We start from the raw sequence: 20,623 nt of genomic DNA, 5'->3' as shown, positions 1-20,623 counted from the left end.
GCCTCATAGTGAGAAAGTCTTGGATTGAAATCCATGATCTGGTTTGGATTTTGGAAACAACCATCTATAATTAGAAGATATATATTTTAATAAATAAAACTGGCCATGACAAATTATTACATCTAATTCTTTAAGAACTTTTACTTTGGAAGTTATATCCGGAAGCGCTCTGTTAACTCAGTTCCGTGTTTCCCCGTTCACTTTACACCAGGAACAATATTGCCAAGTAGTATGGAAGCTACGCAGGACGCGTAGTTTCACGGTGATGTGACTATGGCTGCGCCTTTTTCAATTGTTCGGTCACCTTTGTTAAAACTAGTCTGACGTTATTCGTCTTGTTCTCATTTTTAGAGGGGATTACACTGCACACACCTGAATTGTGTGGGTGTTTTCTCCAGAAATAGTTGCCTATTCTTATTGTAATCGAGTTTTCATACAGTCACTTCGATCCATTAATCTAGGGCTTTTAGATATGGACACATCACTAGGATTAAGGAGTCACCAGCTTGTTATATTTAGCTTAAAAGTTATAAACATGATTGGCCCACTGAAGCAGTCAGATTTAGATTGTCGTTAAACTGTGAGGACTTGGGTACTTTTCTAGTCAAGCTTTTATTATCATTATTATTATCATCATCATCATCATCATTATTATTAATATTGTTGTTGTTGTTATTTTGGCCTGCTTTAAATCAACACAGTTGTCAAACAAAAGAGAAAACACCCCCATTCTCCATACCAGATTTGCCACATTCCCCCAGGAAATTGACTTAAAAGGAATCCAAAAGGGCCTGGACTGGTTTGACAGTTCCTGGGTCCAAGCAAGATGGTGCAGTGTGGCCGAGAAGTGAGAAACAAACAAATGAATTGAATACAAATCTTAAAGCTAGCATTGTTAATCAGGCTCTCTAGAATTTCACAAGTGACTTGGCAGCAACACAAATGCATACAACACAGCTGAGTTGTGAGCACTACATTGTGTGTGGAGGTCACGGGTCTCGCCATGGTAAGGGGGTCTTTGTCAGGAGAATATTGTATATTACAACACAATATCAGTGACTGTAACTATTGTAAAATGGCAACAGTTTGTCAAAGAAATTTGCTCACAGTCATACAGGCATCCCAGTCTCAATAAACACATGCACAAAAACCTCCATTTCTTTACATTTCTATTTGCTTTTATGAGTTCACTTTGTTTTTCCTTTCAAAAGTCCAGTATGTATTTTTTCAGTTTACTAATATGTTTTTTTTGGGTACATTTAATTTTATGTTTTAGTTTCATTAACTATAATAACCTTGGCTGGGTACACACACACACAAACACACACGTGTACAATTGCATTTGTAAAACCTGTGTTACTGCAGCCATTAGGCAGTGATTAGTGGAGGCAAGGACAGGTTTTCCTCTTCATCAGCAGGCCTCTCATGGGAGTACCATTGGCTCCATCCAGCCTATTAACAGTCTCCAACATGAGGAGGGAGGGGAGTGTTACCTCCCATGGTGGCTGCCCTTAGCTGCACTACACACACTTTCATTAGCGTGTTAGCTAAATGATTGGCCTCAGGATAGCCCCCGAGCCTTGCAATGCATGTGCAAGCTTATATGCTCCATCCACTGGCCAAATTATTCATGTATTCACAGATTTCTGCATCTCACTCATGCTGGCATCATTTGGCCAATTTGAGTGCATTTTGTGTAAATTAAATATGCACGGGGGTTAGGAAACAGTACCAAGTTAAAGGTGACAGCACAGTGATTGTCAAGCTTTAAATGCAATACAACAGAACGGACACAAGCAGGTAATAGTAGTGGACTTGGAATGAGCTTATGGAGAGGAAATCTACCAGTTCATCAATTTAAATACAGGTAAAATTGCTGATTAAGTCTAAATCTGGCAGCGAGTTTCAATGTTGTATGCCATTTGAGCCTATAGTTAATGAATAAATTGAGTAAATTTTTAGCAGTTTGATCAATAATAAACGTTGTATCCTTAATTCTTACTAGTTGTAATGATTTATATTCATTTCCTATGTGTAAATGTTGCCATTAACCAAACTTTGATCCACCCACGTAAAAGAAGATCCTTACGAGATTAGTCTAAGGGGAAAACTATTCTTTTTAGGTTCTTTTCCAACTCAAAACCCATTAAAAATAATCCCAGAAATAATCAGTTACTGCCTATAATCACGGGACATTATTTATTCACTCTGCAGTTACAAATACACCGGTGACAAAGATCATTTCAGCCTTGCTGACTTTAATTGTGTGTTCTGACCTCGACACTATGGAGTGAGTTATTGAGATAAGGGTTAAAAAACCTAAGAGGTAGCCAACATTCCCATCTTCATTAGAAATTGTGTAGTAATTTACATGTAAGTGGGTTTTGAATGAGCCAAATCACAGGGTCTGCACAAGCATGAAGGTCCACTAGCCTTAGGTTTTGAGAGTGGTAAGTCACCTTGACGAGAAAGTTCAGCACTTAATGTAAGAAGCATAAAAGCAATAACAGGCTTTCTGCCATGACCCAACGTCTGAAACTTGCACTGTCATCAAGTTTCCCATCAAAAGGAGTCCACAAAATTAAAGCAAGTGGAAATCATCAGCTGACACTAGCACGTGTAAAATGAGCTAAATGCACTTGTATGATATCTTCGGAACATGTTAATTTGACTCTGGAATTAAAATTACAACAGTTGGTCTGTGTAATTTACATAGAGGTCATGTTGTGCTAATATGGCACTCGTTGAAATAGACAGCCAGCAACAATATGGTTAAGTCTGACCCACTGACATTTTCAGCTCCAAATTATGCACATTGTGTGAATTAAATTAATTAGAGAATTCATTAAGAAATATGGCTTGCGGAAACGAGGATAATATTTAGTTATGTGATGTAATTTTCTTTCATTGTTAAAGCTAATTTGTTTCATAACAGTTCCTGCGGTAGTTTTCCCCCTTTACTAACTATGATGTATGTAATTTGTTAGCCATTTAATTAATTATGATTAGAATTAGTGGATGTGTGGCTTGTTTTGACAGATGGCTCCCATCAGAGAGACCTTTGCACAATTAACTTATAATCAATTATATCCCATTTCTTGCTGTTTGTTACATCTTGAAGTTTGTGTAGAAAACACTCACAGCATATGCATCATGTGAATGCTTTCCCGTGAATACACTAAATGAGGAATTATCTACAATTTGCCCAATAACACAAAGCAGGTAAACAAGTGGGATTTATTTCACGCTTTGTGTGCCCTGTCTGCCAGTGTATACTTCTCAGTGACGGTCTCATCTGTATTTAATTGTCAGCTGTTTGATGAATTAATGAGATTCCCACATTAAAAAATGTGTCTCCCGCTAAATGAGGGCACTATAAAATATTGATTGATTGCTTTAATAGGTGTTTTTATTTTTTCTTATTAAAAAATGTGCCGTATTATTTAACTCGTATGCCTTATACAGTGTGTGGTTTGACTAGAAACGTGTTATTTTACACACTATTATTTCAGGGGTTTAAATGCACCTCTGTAGCTTAACCTGTAAACTGAAAACCTGGCAGACAGTGCCTGTATCTCTTTGCTGTACTTGTTTAAGTCCACAAGATGGCGCTTTAGTTCTGCTCATGCTCACGGACTCTCTGTGGGAGGACAATCTGCTTCAGGAAGATCTTAAGGAAGGATCTGCATCAAAGACTGTTGTTTTATTTGCGTTCCCAAATATATTTACAGAGGTAAAGCAAAACCAGGCAATTCTACCTTGCAAAGTGCTGTCATGCAACATCAAAATATTGATATCTTTTAAAAAGTGCTGAGATTTTCTGTCAAATCATGATAAATAATATCCATCTCAGCAGTGGCATGACACAGGTGCATTGTTTCAGAACACAGCATTCAGCCCAGTTAAAAGTTTTTCTCTGCATTTAAAATAAACCCTTGGATCAAACACCTCATTCAGTCTCCTCTTTTCTGCGTTTAAGGCTTTGCAGAGACAGTTACGACAGAGGGAAGGAAAAGAGTGCACCATCTGCAGCACAGTCGTAGCAAATATTTTCAAAAAAGCTCTGTTTTTTTTAAACAAATTACTGGGAATATTATTTTCTCTTGGGGTGTTGAGAGAACCCTTTGGGAACTAATAGCTCGATTGCATGAAAGTCTTGCATTAAAAAAATAACAATTTAGCTGAATATCAGTTTATAATCAAATTTTTTGTATGTTAGGTGGTCGTATTTCGTTCCAATCTTGATGTGTAAGACCAGAATTGAATAATGCCCCTGTTTAAGAAGTCCACATCCTTTATCGTTTTTTTTCCAGGTGACATGAAGGCGATACTGATTTGGCTCCCACTGGGTATGGCTTAATGTCTGACATAAAAAATAACTACATAATTTGTCTCAATCCAGAAGGCTGACTTGGCATGGACAGCAGCAGTCCTAAATGTCACCCTATAATGAGTTCTGGCCAAAGGTACACAGTTAGGACAGTGCCCGCTGGCACCTGGGATGCCCACTGGCTAGCTTTTTACCCCAAAGCCATTTGGACAACCCCAGTTTTCTTTGTGAACACTGGCGTACACGATTTGCATCCAAACAAAAAGTTTCAGTCTCAAAGTTGAATTTTCACTGATAATGGAATAACATAGAGTAAAGATTTAACAAAGACTGTTTCGTTTTATTGCAAAAAAACCCCCAAGAAGCATAATCAATGTAAAAGAACTGACAAGAGAATAGAAAATGTGCAGAAGAAGTATGCCTCCTTCACCCCCATCGAGTTAAATTTAAGCACAGAACAAATGTTATAGAGTATACTGTTTCATCTCAACTCATGCAAAAGTAAATATTGCTAATATTTTAAGATCATGCGCAGTTGTCATACAAGAATTGCATGGACTGAAATTACTGCGATGATCATCCAGCACTTTGAATGATTCACCGAGTTGTTATCGCTTCAAATGGTTAAGGAAGAAGACTTTTAGTTTTGAGGAACTTGACTTCTTTTGTTTGACTGGTGCGGGACCTATTGGCAACACGCTGGGTTTATTATCTTACAAAGGCACAGGAGATGAGGGAACATTGTATCTAAATTAACTTTTTCTATTTCCTGGTGAATGAAATCAATTCCATCCTTTTATGTTACTTTTCATCTGCCTTTTGTCTTGTTGCGGAATCTTTTCTCTTTCTCTCTCATTCATCTGTTTTGCCCTTTCCTTGATCTGATAGCATTAAACATATAATTAAGTCATAAAGGAGGGGACTGATGAGTGTAGCAGATGGTAATTGCGTCCCACATTTGAATGAAATGATATGCATTGCTACAATTTACAGCCTTTGCCTCATATTTTATTCAGCAACCTTTTATCTCTTTTCCTGCAGAATTATTCTGCAATAAATTTAGACATCTTATCAATAGCTGGAATGATAGTGGCAGAAACATGGAAAAAATGAGCCCCGCCGTTTTATGCTGTTTAAAATAATTTTCCATAATAAAGGAGCTATCAGAGCTGCTCTATCACTGTAGAGAGGCGGATATCCCTATTCCTGGTAAGGCTGCCTTTGGTTTGTGGACAAGCTGTCACTCTCCCGTTAGTCTGAAGAAATGTGAAGTGACGGAGGGAAGCACTAAGTTCAGCCGAGGTTTTGGTAATCTCTCACAGGCACGTTATAGTCGGCATTTAATAACTCAGAAAGCAGAATTGGCTCAGCTATAAAAAGAAGTTATTGTACTTGTTTACCACACGGTTGTTGTCGCATGATTTTGTTTATTAAATGCATCTTTACTGATGCTGACCACATCCCTGAATGCGGCACAAAATGATGATGATGATGTCCAACAACTAAATAATTTGAAGACTTACCGTAACTTAAAAGTCACTCACTCAAAACTGCAGCTGCTATTTTATTTGTTTTTATGTATTTCTTTATCACATATCCACACTGTTTACCTGTTTCGGAATATTTCAGTGCAATTCAACCAAAAACCCAAAGGGCCAAACATCTTCATTTAAACACTTCAAACACCTGAACATTATAACCTCCCAGAACACATTGCAGTCTTGTTGCATTAGACTGCGTTAATTTTTAGAAATGTATAGCACATGATGAGTGACTGTACAGTGTGTGAAGATGACAGGTTAGTCTAGTTCTTTGCAGCTTTCTGCAGCATTCAGCAGAAGTCCTTAAAGCCTAAACAGTAAGTTTAGTCTGAAAACATTTTGTCCATCAAACCGAACGTTAGACGCAGCCTACATACATCGCTTTGTTATCCAACTTTCAGATGGATTCCGCCTTCATGCGATCATTTGTACCTACTGTAATTCCTAATGAAAACTTTGCTCCTGTAACAGCAGTGAGCAGAACACTTGAGTGGAGTATTGCCAGAAGGAGCTTTTTGTTCCACTAACATGTTTTCCTTTCACCAGTCCCTGGTGAAGTGCTGGACTCCACTGATATTTGAGAACTGGTAACTGGGGCGTTATAGGTTTAATTCTCATGTTCCCTCCGACCTGCCAAGTACAGGCACTGGGTGCCAGCTGGAAGGCTTTCGAACGTAGAAGAGCGAGGGTGGGGGGTATTAGCAGGGGCAGAAGAGAAGAGGGCAAGTATACAGTACATACACAAGTGCCTCTAGACCTTGAAGGTGCTACAGAAGTGCTTTTCGCATCTAGACACCCCAGGCACTTAGTGTTTAGTCATGATGCAGGTCCATTACCTTTAAGTACAAGTACTTATGTTTGGTCGTCTGTTTTTAAAGCCCTTCTAGCTTGAAAGGAATCTACCCGGGGTGACCCAACTCTATTTATTGATGCCTCCTGAGTTTCCACTTGCTGGTAATAGACTGGAAAACACAGATAATATGTTTGATCGATCAACGTGAACAAATTTCATTTGTTGGGATCAATAACAGTTTACAGTTGACAGAGCCCAAAGAACTACATTTATTTGTGCTTTGTGATTGAAGCCGTCTTTGTAAACCGGCAATGTGAGGCACTCCAGACCAGGCCCATGTGGCAAGCATGGACTCTTCTGTTCTATTATTGCCAGCAATCTGTATTTAAAACTAATATCAGTGTGTGCTGCATGGCTTGGGGCAAAAGGCACCAAACCAATCTGATATACAGCATGAGTTTCTCTTCGGTTCCTTGTGATGTGAATTAGAATGTGAAAAATAACAATTCCCGTACATTTTTCACTGGTATCCATTTTTTCATTTGAGGGTGTAATGATTAGATTTTTTTTTTTCCAGCAGCATGATTTGTATTATGTTTTCACTGTGTTCAAAACATAATAGAAAAGTGATGTGGAACCAAAGGGAAAAAGAGGAAATTAACTGACGTGCAGAAGAAAGACGTTTCCATGGCTCAACCTTTTGCGGTTTTCTTCATTTTTCTGCTTTTCATGATCATGCTCTGTGGAACACCCCGAAGACATGAGAGCCCTTGCTCTGTGTCACACGGTTCCAGGCCAGGCCGCTACCTTCTGCACACACAGACAGAACAGCAAGAGATGGGAAGTCCACATGGATAAACATTTAATGTAGTAGGTGTTGCTTCAGGCAAGTGCAATTCGGGGGGAGTTTACCGTGTATACACCGGTCTTATGGCAATAACCTTCTTATGTAGGTGTTTTTGCAAAGGTTTTTACTTCAGAGTAGTAAACGGGTTCATGCTGGGCTCAGCATGAAAGGCTACATATAGGGATGAAGATATTCATCATTTGCAAAACCTATAAAAAGTGGCATATGTGGAATTTATATCAACAAAAATCCATGAAAAACGAAAAACTCACCAGAGATTAGTACATTAAAAACCTGAAATATAATATGCTTCTCCATCAGTGTGCAAACATGGATACTGTGGTGTATTTTGAATGAAACCCACATTTTACTAATAGTCACAAGTACTCAAAAATGACATCACAATGATTAACATCAGTTGCTTTTTAAAGGTTTTCAGCAGTTGCCAGTTTATATTTATGCATCTGACTGCTGTACTGGGTTTGACTAGCTCCCAAGTGCACCATCACAGCGACTGCATTGTTGCTCATTTTATCTGTCTTGTGCGCAAAGGCAGAACACTCTGTGCTTTCTTTTTGTTTGTTTTTTGGCTTAAAACATCCACCTGCTATGTCTGAAAATTACACGGTGAGGGAAAGCAATAAGCATAATGTCATTATAAACCACTGTAGAGGTAAGGTAACTGAAACAGTGTTATAATTTTTTAAAATCCTTAACTGTGAGTGACACCTGCACATTGCAAACAGTTAGTTAATCGAAGGATTTTTTTCAATCACCATTAAGAGTGTTAGAAAAAACTGCCATAACCTATTACGCCGTACACGTGACGTAAACTCGTCTCACCTTTAACGCTTTCTTTCCCTGTATGACCTTAATCCAATTTGTGACCCCTAGCACTGCCGACTAGAACTGTAATGACCACTGTTGCTAGTAAAGATGCTGCTTTTTTGCAGCCTGCTCTTACTGCAGGCTTTGCGCGTGATTGCTGTGCGGCCGCAGTCACGAGTAGAGGCATGTACTTGGAGGACAATGCATTAAGACTGCTGGTCCCTATGCCTTAGATTTGGCACAGGTTAGGGAGAGGCATGAGATGCATATTGTTTGTGTTCATTTGAATAAGGACAAATGTCAGATTTCCATGGCTCCAGGCAGCCTGCATGTTAGATGATCAACTCTTTTGGGCCCCTGGATGTGGGGTCATCAGTACCGCTTCCAGGTCACTGTCACTGCATGCCGGTTTGGGGCCATAATTGACCTTTTGACAGAGCACAGGGAGACAGCCTTTCTCTAAGGGCAGGAATAATCACTTTAGATTTACTTGTGGCTGTGCTCATGCTAGCTAATTAAGATGTTTGTTCTGTTAAAAATTTAATTTGGGATCTAAGACATTGTTTTTATAGTTATTTGTTTGACATTTTATCAGTAGTTTCAAAATAATCTAAACTCTATCAGATAAAATGTTGACAACATGGTTCATTGAACTTTTTTTAAATTATTTTTTTACATATGAAAGTCTTTTTTGCAACTTACATTTGTCTGCTATAATAAAACTTTTGATCACTTCTATGCAAGGGACTGCTGTACATTCATAATGTGAGTCAGGCAGCAGTTTTCTTGTGTTGTTATGTGTAAACTTACAAATCAGTACTTCTTATAGCATGCTGTAAAAGTGTCATCCCCATTCCCCGTTGTTCTTGTGTGTGTGGCTGTAGAAAAAGGTTGAACACAGCCTGTATCCCAAAAACCCTTGAGCTCCCTCAGGCTTCTTTCCGGTCCAGGATCTCCAAAGAAGCGTGCATTTACCCTTGACTGTGCTTGTTATTCCTCACAACACAGCACCCACGGCCATGTCTCTGTTTTCATATCCCTTAACATTAGCTTTGATTTACACTATTGCAGTCTGTATTCTACTTATTTCCAACACCTTTGCATGATTTTTAGAGTTTTATTCTTACTTCTCCTGCGATTTCTTCTTCTCATTCATCTAAATGACAATATATGTCACGTAATAGGCTACTCTCCTCGGTTCCTGAGCTATCACCTAATGCCCTAAAACACGCTTCTCTTCACTCATACGATCCTTGGAAATGCTGCTGTGTTTCTTTCAGACGCTGTATTAAATCTAGTTGCGAGTTTGAGTGTGCAGAAAAATGTTCTTTGCTGGGATCTTTTGAGTATTTACAAAAAAGCAGCAAGAATGCCAAGGGCCAGGCCTTTGAGACCAGGGTATTACATTATTAATTAAAATACAAGTCGCCTTGTTGCCCATGGGTATACAATGTAACACACTTGATTGAATCAGGTGGTGGCAGCCCAGGCCTCTTTTATTTTGCGCTTGAAGGGACGAGAGGAATTTGAGCTCGGCTGTATTACTCTACACACAAAAACATGTTTTGAGAAACGGTTGTGAGCTGTCACTGTGAGCTACAGCAGATTTAAAATGCAGTTTTAAATTCCCATGTAGTAGCTACGTGTGATCCATCAACTAACTTTTTCACTTATTTTGGAGTTTAAATAGCTATTATACAAGTTTTGGTTTGAGTTATTTTATCCTTCTTCATTTGTTCCATGAGAAAAATGATCCATAAGTTAGATATGATTCAAATGAATGATTACTTCTTTCTAACTGGGGACTGTAACCCAGATTTTGCCGGTATTAATGTATGCTAATGTTGTGAAGTGATTTTTTGCAAATAACTAATGCTGCCAGGTGCATTACCCACCGTGACAGGCCGAGGACCAGTCTGAATTGAACGCTGCACCTTGGCCTGTGACAGCTGGGATGGGGTCTGGGGATCCACTCCCTCCCCTGAACCCTAAGTTAAAAAAGCAGTTAAAACATTTTTTGGAATGGATGCTACCAAGTTCAAAGGTACAGTTAGATAACTGAAGTCAGTCATTTCAAATATCTGTTATTCTTTTGTCTGTGGTTTTACATTTCATTTTTATATTGGGTTGGAACACTGGAAGACTGGAGAGATTGGAAAGCAGTCATACAATGAAATTAGTTACTTTTACAGCATTTCCACATAGTGAATGACTGAGCACATCTTTTTTCATACCTAGTTGGCTCAGGTGGTGGTTGTGGTCATGAAGTTGGCACATTTAGGCATCTTTAAGTCACTAACTTACTAAACAGGAGTGCTGGCAGTGTTTGCACAATTTTGAGTTATTGCTAACTCATTATGTATCATTTGATACTGTGATAAACCAACTTAAACATAGAGTTATGACTATAAAGCACTGAAAATATATGGTACAATTTTCCACAGCCTTTCAAATTGATTTTGTGGGTCATCCATTCATCTTTTTTCTCTTTAGTTCAGGGTTATCCCAGCTGTGACTGGGCAAGAGCCAGGGTACACCCCTAACAGGTTATCTATTCACACCTACAGTCATTTTAGAATGAACCAAACCCCATCAGTGTCTTTGGGTGGGAGGAAGCGACCCAAAGACAAACTCCACACAGAAAGGCCCCATACTGATGAACAGAGGACCTTCTTTTAGTAACAGTACTAACAACCACACAACCGTTCCACGTTTGTTCATCTTATTAAGCACCTTCTTTTCTTTTTATGCGTTTAAATTTAAACTTGCCACTTTTTCCACAGGCAGTCAATAGCTCTAGGTGAATTTTTAAAAGTCTAGTCATTCTAATGAAGCGCCGTCTCCTCTGAGGTCACCACAGGGCAGGCATGCTAAAAGTTAGACCAGTGTGACGCTTTGGTAATTGGAAGACATCCTCTGGTTCCCAATGTTAAAGACAAATCACAATCCCTCTGCCAGCCGGTAGGTTTAATTCCTAACAATAATAACAGAACTTTATGTTATAATATGCTATACCTAAAATGCAATTTCCTCTGCTGTCACCCTACATAACCCTTTGTTTTTTATGAATATTTGTACCCAGACTATGGGGTAACTTTTTTTCTACCTTATTGCACATAGTTTTCTATAAAGTGGGGACAAACTGAGGAATCGCCTTTCAACCTCATTAAGACTCTGTGCTACAGAAGTGTGAATATGTAATGTTTTAATAAGCTCCTTGACAGAATCCAGGTGGTCCGAGTTCTTTAATGCTGGGTGAGGTAATGGCACGCAACACTGGAAAAAAGCTAACCATAATGAGTGTTGATGTGTGTGAGAGTGAGTGATGGAGAGAGCAAGCAAGTGTGCATAAGCGTGGTCATTTCATTGAAATTTTTCAATTTTGGCCCTTTTTCAGATTTTAATTTTAAATCTCCTCGTCTACCCCCTTGATTCCTTGTGACCTCCAGTCTAGGTCTGTTAGATGTAGTCCAGGTCACAGCAGAGAAATGAGCAATGGAAATATCAAAGCCAGCCCAAGGCCTTTACATTTGGTTTTGTGCTCCAGGTAATCACAGCTTGCAGATCAGTAGAGGGAACAGCTGAGGCCTTGTCTTCTCCTTAGCCTGTCTTTTATTCTTGTGTTCACCTTCATGAGTGTGAATTCACCGAGACTATTTGCACCATCGTGTGCAAATTGCAAGGATATTATGTTTTAATACGCTATGGCAACTAATACTTGAAATGGCTAATAAGATGTGCTTAACGGAGAGGCTGAGCTCTTTGAAATGATAGTATAGCCTATCCATTAGACATGAACCTGGATCCATCTGGATACAAAGTGTTTGTGAGTAAAGCAGCCCAATTGTGTGAGATCGTGGCTGGCTGTTGGTGTGTGAGGTTCTGAAGTGTATCAAGAGGCACAGCTGAGTGAGTCGAATAGTCTGTGGTCTATTGATAACTCGTGCCTGTTTTAAAATCCTGGCACAACAATGCAACTAGGGCCTTGTGTGCTCCACTGAGCAACAATACCTCCTCTCACTGGCAGCTTCAATGTAACGATGACAAACAACAATAAAGGCTCTGCTTTTTTTCCACAGGCCTCTCATTCCTGGCACCTTTTGATAAGAATATTTGAAAGTTTATCCAGAGATATACTCCAGGTATTATTCGAGTGCTAATTATTTTTAGATTTTAGCTTTCTTATTCATATTTTTGAAAAAGTCAATCAATATAGAGCTGTTAAAGGAAGATATATACGAAGACTAACTTTGCAGAGACCTATCCGTCTTTATTATTTCTATGTTTTCTTCCTTGCCACTACACAAACACAAACACAGAAACACGCACGCACACACAAAGCTGGTCTTCATTTTTCTTTTCTTGTTCCTCTCCCTGTCTGTCTCGGTGCGCGTATAGAGTTGGTTGGCTGGGCTGGTAGCTGGGAGGTATGGTAGAGTGTAAGCAGTGTTGATGTGGATGGCCCCTGGTCAGAGGCCAGGGCCTGGCTGTTAAAACGCAGCCTCTTTTGTGCGTCAAAGCCAGCATTGCCAGTCCCGTTCCACCCCTGTCGCTAAGGGTGGGGAGGCATTTACCCAGCACATGCATTCATTCTATTGGCATTGCTTGATGCAGGGCTAAATGGCATTGTTACAACGTGCCTCTGAGAAGTGTTGACAGGTCCATATGCTAATTTTAATGAATACAAGGAGATGTGGTTTTATTCACCTCAACTCAGCGGCAGAATCCTATCCCCACCAAGACTAGCAAATATAATTGCAGCAAACTCAAATGAGCTCATTAGGAAATGTATTGAATTTACACATTATTTCCAGTAGTTAAGCTGAGTTATTTTCCCTAAGGACTCAATTACATACTCATTTGTGACTCAGGTAAATGGCTTTCTGTGTGTGACTTTTTCAACTGCAAAATTGTAGTCACTGAATAATTTGTAAGAAAGCTGTTGTACAAGCTTATCTATTGACATTCATTTGTGTGATTTTGAGGAGGGGGGGGGGGGGGGGGACTGAAGGCAAGATAGCTTCTCCCTTTTGTTCCGTTATTCACTTCATTTGATTAACTCATAACATTTCATTTACTCGTGAATTATTTGAAAGCGTGCTCATTTGTCTTCAGCGGGCTACCTTGTAATGTTTTGTTCACAACGGCCTTGTTGTCTTTCTGAAACGCTTAATTTCACTACAGAGTGCGTAGCTGAACTTTTAGCCAAAAGTGCAAATGCAAAAGTCCATTTTTTTTCCATGGTGAACGAGGGAGAAAATGCTCAATCTAAAAAAAATGAAAAGACCTGGTGAGTCAGGGTTCAGTATCAGGGATTATGCCATCCTACTGCACTCTGAAATGAACGTGTACATTCATGGAGTGAGTCACTTCTCGCACCATGTCCTCCCTGAGCCACAATGAAGAGATTGTTGGGGGGAATGGACATGGTGTGGAAACTATGTGACAAAGAGGAGTGCCCAAAATTGAAATGGTTTGTCAAATTGCTGTTTGTTCTGTGTGAAAATGGCCCGATTCGCTGGAAAACAACAAAGAATTTTGGATGGGTAAGCATAAGGGTTTCCACAGAGCTTTGTATTGGCTTGTGCTGGATGAACTAAAATGACTCTGGCTTTTGGCAAAATTCCCAGGAGTGCATTGAAGACAGTTTCAGTAGCTGAAGTGGACTTCAGTGATCGAAATGTGTGGTCTGTGGCATCCATGATATAATGTTCCATAATTTAGCTGTGATCTCTTTATGATTTAGAGAGTTGTGTAATGCAGGGGAACATAGTAAGAGTCTTCTTTACTTTATTGAACAGTACACAGTGAAGGAGAGCAGAGTGTCTCGTCATGAAGGTTGTCCTTTATATTCAGACTCAGTGTATTCAAAGGGCATTGCTAAGTCCTTACCAGCTTTGCAGGGTATGCAAAATTTAGTTTTGTGTCATTCTGAGCACTTTGGTGTTGTGATTTCATTGTATCATGGTGTATGCTGTGAATGCTGGCTGTTCTTGCCCCTGGAGTGGCCATAAGGATACTGGGACTGGGCCCAGTGCAGCTCTAGCCCTGCAAGCCTCGATCCAAACACATCCTCTGCACTCAGCTGTAAATACCACCAACAGCTGGTGGCACACAAGTTAGTCGTGCTTAAAAAAATTCCTGGCTTACATGTAAATGGGCTTCCTTGTCAACCAGGCCTCCATATAAGTAACAGTATTAAACAACCTAGTTTTGGGAATGAAGTAAACAAATGATATAGGCATGTTTGGGCAAAGAGGTACGGTTGGGAAAAGATGGATTTTACTTAAGTAAAAATCTACACAGAGATAAGAAAGGCAGTTTTATTGAGCGCGGTAGATAAATATATAGAAATAATCCTCATTCATTCCAGTTAAAAATAACAGAAGGTCAAAGTTTTTGGAAACACAAACCTGTTTGATCCCACCTAGCTCGCTCCCACTCCTCACAGTCACATAGCTCTGTTTAGTGAGATAGGATTTATCAAAGTCACCTTTGAGCTCAGTAGCCCATCTAGTGCTCATGGTATCACACATAATGACATTCAGTGTGGCCCAGATCACATTTGTGATAGCATATTTGATACAGCTGTACGCTAGCAAAGAATAACACAGCCTAAAAGAATAAACCCCCTTTTTTCAGTTTAAACACAATCCATTTTCCAGTGTAAATCACTTGTCACTCTATTGCAAATGTAACTGCTCTGATCTGAAAGAGAGAGGTGGAGAGAGAGAAAGAGAGAGAGTAAAGATTATCTTTTGGGCCATTTCACTGGCACCGTTGCGTGACAGAGACTGACAGCTCTTTCAGATGACTGACAGGTGTCCTTTGAAATGGCGGTGAAGCAGCTTCTGTTCAGACTGTTGAAATGCATATTTGGAGCTCTTATCATAAAGGCATGGATGGCCCAGATAGGTGCCGTTAACATTGCAAATGGCTCCAGAATTATTCATTGTCAGTGCTGCGGGAAAGAATGGAGGGGGGGGGGGGGGGGGGGGTGAAGTTTGATTATTCTGCTCACACAATGGCAGGGTGCTTAATGATTCCTCTCCACCTTGGCAATGGCATGTGCCGACTTCAGGCGCTAGCGGCGGGTGACACAGGTCTGGCCAAGTGTTAGAGCAAGATCATACGTCCGGGCCCCATTTTAATTTCTAATACATTAATCTTTTCCTCACAGATCCTCCATGAATATTCCAGGGCTCCTTGTTTGTCAGGAAGGCTGTCTCGCTTTCATCTATTCAGGTGGTTTCATTCACTGTGAAAGCCAGCTAAATGGACCCGATCAGTCAATGACAACTGGGATACAATAGAGTCCGGTAACACGTCCCTTTTCTCCTTTCAGCCTTCTGATAGACAACCCTGACACCTGCTCCCCGGGGAGACCCTCCGCCAAGTCAGTGCACTGTTCCTTGAGAGACTTCCTTTACTTTATCAGCCTATAAAGGATTGTCACAGGTGACTATATCTGCTGAGGTATGGAGTTGCTCCCTCTGACCTGCCCCGGTGCTGCGCGGTCGAGGCACCATGCGGTCGAGGCACCATGCGCTGCATCACGAGCGGATTAAGGTGGCTTAAATGCTGTCATACAAGCAGATTTGGTGCTTCACACTTTCTAAAAAATGTTAAGCCTTTGTTCTCTTCCATTAATTAGCATTGTCTTAAGTTCATTAGACCACAGCTCATGCTGTTACTAATGAGGCAACGTAGACCACCTACATCAGCCTAGCTTTGTAGAGCTTGACCTGACAAAGGCTCCTGTGCTTTCTTGTTCATGGCGTAATGACTTACAGCATGAGGAGGGATGCAGGAGCACAGATAGAGTCACATTCATTAATAACTACATTTCTCAATCAACTCTATCATTAGCCATCAAAAATAATACTGCACTGATATTTTTAAGAGGATCTTCTTTAGCGTTTTAGGCTAACTGATCATGTGCTGATTTATGATAAGGCCAGTTTTTCTTCCTTGAGTTTCTCTATGGAGTATTCTTTTTAAGGTGACTTCAGGAGCAGAGAAAAGGCTCGTTGGGTTCTTTTCCAAAAGATGTTTTAGGGTAGGACACTTGAAATGAGCCTATCAGTCAGAGCTCTCTTCCCACAGCTAAATGAGACTCACAGGGCTCCGAATTGTAGAGCAGCGCCAAACATAACTCAACGCAGAGAACACCCCAACAGTGGGAACCTACTTGTCCATTGGCATATATGGATATTACAAGTGTCAAGGCTAGTGATGTAGATTTGGTGCCATTCATAATTATGATATCTGATTTAGGTTCAAAACGGACGCTCTAGAGAGAAAGCGGGGAGAGCACCAATATTTTAATGGGGAAGAGACAGCCTTCTCCCTCAAGGAACATCTTCACTGACACTGGCTGCTGGAAAATTGGGATTTATATTTCCTGTTTTCTATTAATATGGAGATGAATACAGGTGTTCCTGTGTCGTAAAATTAGTTTAGCTCTTGCAAATTGCAATTACAGGTGTTGAGAAGGGGAAAGTGGAGTCTATGCATTTTTTGCAGGTAACAGAAGAGTTGAGAAAATTAGGAAAAATATCAAGATTTAAAAATAAGCATAATAATGCGTATAATGCTCCTGGAAGAAAAAGTGTAGCAAATAAGATGAGAAACATGTTTTTTTCCAGGGCAAAGACCTGGGATGAGCTTCAAAACCCAATCAAGTCCTCCAAAATTCCCTGGGGTAGTATTGGGAAAAAAAGACTCTGGTGAACTTAGCAGTAAGGTGGGGCAATACCTCATAAGCTCATAGCTGGTGTGCTCACTAGATAAAGCTTACATGAAAGTTTAAGGCATATATAGTTTTACATGAGCCACCTATAGTCTTATCTTGTTTATTCAAATCTGTAATTTGCTCTTTATCTGGCGTACAATAATGCCACCCATGATTTATTATTATATAATTATTCTGATTTTACAGTGCAATCTTATTACATGGATTTCTACATACTTAAATAAAGGGACAGTGGAGCAAGTAGGCAGCACCTAAGAAATTGAACATAACAGCCATCCCTCAAGATTCTCACCATTTAAAGCAATGCATTACCAGGGACTACAACATCTAGTCCTTTTACTGAATTTAAAGGAGAAATAAATTATATTGTAAGTGCATCTGTAAAAATAGAATACCTACAAATCAGCTAAACAGACAACATAATTTAACACCGTTCTGCAGTGTGTCCTAATCTATAACATATGTTTTTCTGGTAGCTGAAGGATGATTAAAGCAAATGCAGATTGTTCTGCTCATTTTAGCACAATGACTGGGAATATGGAGAAATGGAATCAATTCGTATCAGTGTTTTTCCGAAAGCATCTAAAAAGCTCTTGGATCCCTCCTTTGCTTGAGTTTTAAAACAGGAATATCAACAAAGAGTAAGGTTAACAGGGATTGCTGTATCAGTATAAAATAGTTGATAGAAAGTTGCCTAAAATTGGCTTCGTTCCCCTGCAGTTAATCCAACAGTAGCTCTCCTGTAATGTAATCAGCATCAACGTGTTTTCAGTTTTGCTATATTAGAAAACAAATGCACTACCGATTTATAAGAAGACATGAAAGCAGAGGCATTTACCTGGCATTGGGCTAACTTTCTCTCTACAGCCAATAGAGAGGCTCTGGTACTGAGGCGAGACATTAATTCACTGTGTCAACCTGTCCCCCTGGAATATTTATGATGCTAAATACATTTAATTAGGCACTAGGAGCTCTGATGGGAGAAAGAATGCACTGTCAGTAAAAAAAAAAAAAAGAAAAGAAAAAAGAAAAAGGGAAAGATTTTGTTACCTCTAATGCTGATAGGCTGGTAATGCTGCTTACTCATTCTCAGTGACAGAAGGACCAAATATACTGTAGAGGGAATTTGAATCAGTCAAAATCATTCGTGGCATGTTCATTACAAAGTCATCATAGCACCTGAAGAGGATAGTACAGACACTTATTGAGCGAAGGAATATTTTCCAGGGCGGTGTTTGGCATGCATAAGCAGGTGTTATTACTTCACGTGCACTGAGACGACACCGAAGCTGCTAAACTGATCATCATTAGAGTTTGTTGCTCCAAAGGTTTATTATAAGACATTAGACTTACAAGATGTAGTTACTGACTGAGACAATCGCTGCCGCTAGTTTGCCTCCTGATAGGCTGAGTTTACATAATGAAATCAAAATCAAAATGTAACTAGACGCTGCACTGCTGCACTCAAAATATTACCAAAAAAAAAAAAGACAGGTTTTGATGCAGCGGCTGACAGCCAGGAGTAAAGTGAGACATCATGTCTGTCTGTGATAAAAACACGGCTACAGTAAATAATAGTCACTTTCCATCTTGACATCTGTCATCTGAGTGGAAATGGATGGGGAAATGACCAGCTCTCTATCGGCCGGGCTCTGGCTGCGTCGCTGGCTGAATGATGCAAATAGAAGATAATATCAGTGGTATACTGAATGGCATTACTCCAAATCTAATGTCATTAAAAAGGGTGGGTATTAGCTTTGCTGTCTGGAGGTGGTGGTGTGGGCTGCTGCAGCTTGACTGACACACAGATTAAGTGCAGTGACAGGGAGCACAATAAAGTCATCAGAGAATGTGACATGTCAGTTAGGGGGGGATGAAGGGATGAATTGTCACTCTCTGTCAGAGCCCATCCTCTCTCTTATCCATGATGTCCCATACACCACCGTGGGAAAACAGGACAGCACGGCCACATCAGACAAATATTTATTCAGGTAGAGGATAAGCATAGCCACTCGAGCTCTCCTGTTCACTACACGTTTATAAATTTGCTGGCAGAAAAAGACTCGATGACGATGATGATGATGATGTTGAGCCACTGTGTGACTTTGCTTTTCAGAGCCATCACTCTTAATTTGTCAGTGTAATATTTGATTCATGGCGCTAAAATGCACAGCGCTGAGAAGAATGCTTTTTGCTGAACGCTGCAGTGTGAAGTTTACAGTATTTCAACTCAAATTTGATTTTTAAATTGTGATTACAGAGGAAATTAAATGGACTCTCTAAAAGATTACACTTCTTTTGTAAAAATGAAATACACATAAGTATTTTACTAATAGAATAATAAAGCAAACAAGCAGTAGTTTTATATCTTGTATTATCATCCCAAACCACACTGCTTCCTTTCTTTGTAAGAGAAGAATAAATTCATTATCCACCTTTGTGTCAAGCCACCTAAGCACATCGATATGGGTCTGGAGATGAGGTATCCTTGGGATTTCAGACTATACAGTCTGGCCAAAAGATGGCAATGTTGCAGTGCTGAATTCCAAATGAGCTTTCTACTGGTTGGCCCCCCATCACAGACTGGCCACTGCCTTCCTCTGCAGCACTCTCCTTTCCAAACGAGCCCAGAACTGTGTAATCCTCACAGGGTATAACTGCACTGAAGTGCAGGATTAACGTTTGAGTCAACCCCTAAAGTTCTACCAGAAAAGTTGATTACATAGAGGCTGATGGAAAGACAAAGTTAGGGGTGATAGGTTGATGGAATAGAGCCACACAAGGTTTTGCATGTATTTTTCTCCTCTAGCATAAACTATGTGCTGCTTAATATCAAATAAGTGTTTTTTTTAATGTGTTAATGCAGTCACATTTTATCACAAATTTACCATTACTCCATTACTCTTTAGTTTTTCTTAAATGGAGCACTTTCTACAGTGTTGATTTTGAGCCACCGTTTTGTCCTTTACATGCAAGTTTTTAAGTTCATTTACATTTTAACCTCTTCAATCATGTCTGCACATGAAATAAAGTTTAGCTAGATTAAGTGCCATTTTCTATTTGAAGACCCTTTTTTTCCTGAGTAGTTACATACAGCACAAAGGAATTACAGTGCATTTGGTGCAGCCAAATAGGCACCCAGCAGGGCAGCAATTGTACAGCTATTATAGCACTAAAATACTTGCAATGTGCCTCTGTAAATGGATTATGAAGTTATACTGAAAGGGTTAACAGAACTGGTCTGGTGAAAATAAACTCTTAGTTTCCCACTTTCAGCAAAATTGCGTCCTTCTTTAATGTTTGCAGGAGAAGATTTAGAAAAAAATCACTTATTTGAGTAGACAAAACATTTCCATTAATTATAGAATAGATGCAGAAAAAAAAACCTTTAAAAAATGCTTTAACTTTGCACCTGGTCCCATATTTTTGAGTGACACTTGTTTGCTCTGTTGTTTGGAAGGAAGCAGAGATAGAAGTCTCTCTCATGGCCACTTTGCTGGTCTTTATTATTGGCTTATTGCCTTTAAGC

General features: G+C 39.7%; 1 protein-coding gene across 1 annotated transcript in view; it reads right to left on the bottom strand.

Moving 5' to 3' along the window:
- Positions 1-7,447: 7,447 nt before the first annotated feature.
- LOC309690251 (glycerol-3-phosphate dehydrogenase, mitochondrial-like) overlaps positions 7,448-20,623 on the bottom strand; it is a 59,089-nt gene continuing 45,913 nt past the window's right edge. Inside the window, exon 8 of the mRNA XM_082507199.1 lies at positions 7,448-7,474. The gene's annotated coding sequence lies outside the window, so the exon portion shown is untranslated. The remainder of the gene's footprint in view (positions 7,475-20,623) is intronic.

Source organism: Aulonocara stuartgranti (genome assembly GCF_965226115.1).
Source record: "Aulonocara stuartgranti genome assembly, chromosome: 16".
Lineage (NCBI taxonomy): Eukaryota > Metazoa > Chordata > Actinopteri > Cichliformes > Cichlidae > Aulonocara > Aulonocara stuartgranti.
This window is presented reverse-complemented; position numbering and strand designations above follow the sequence as displayed.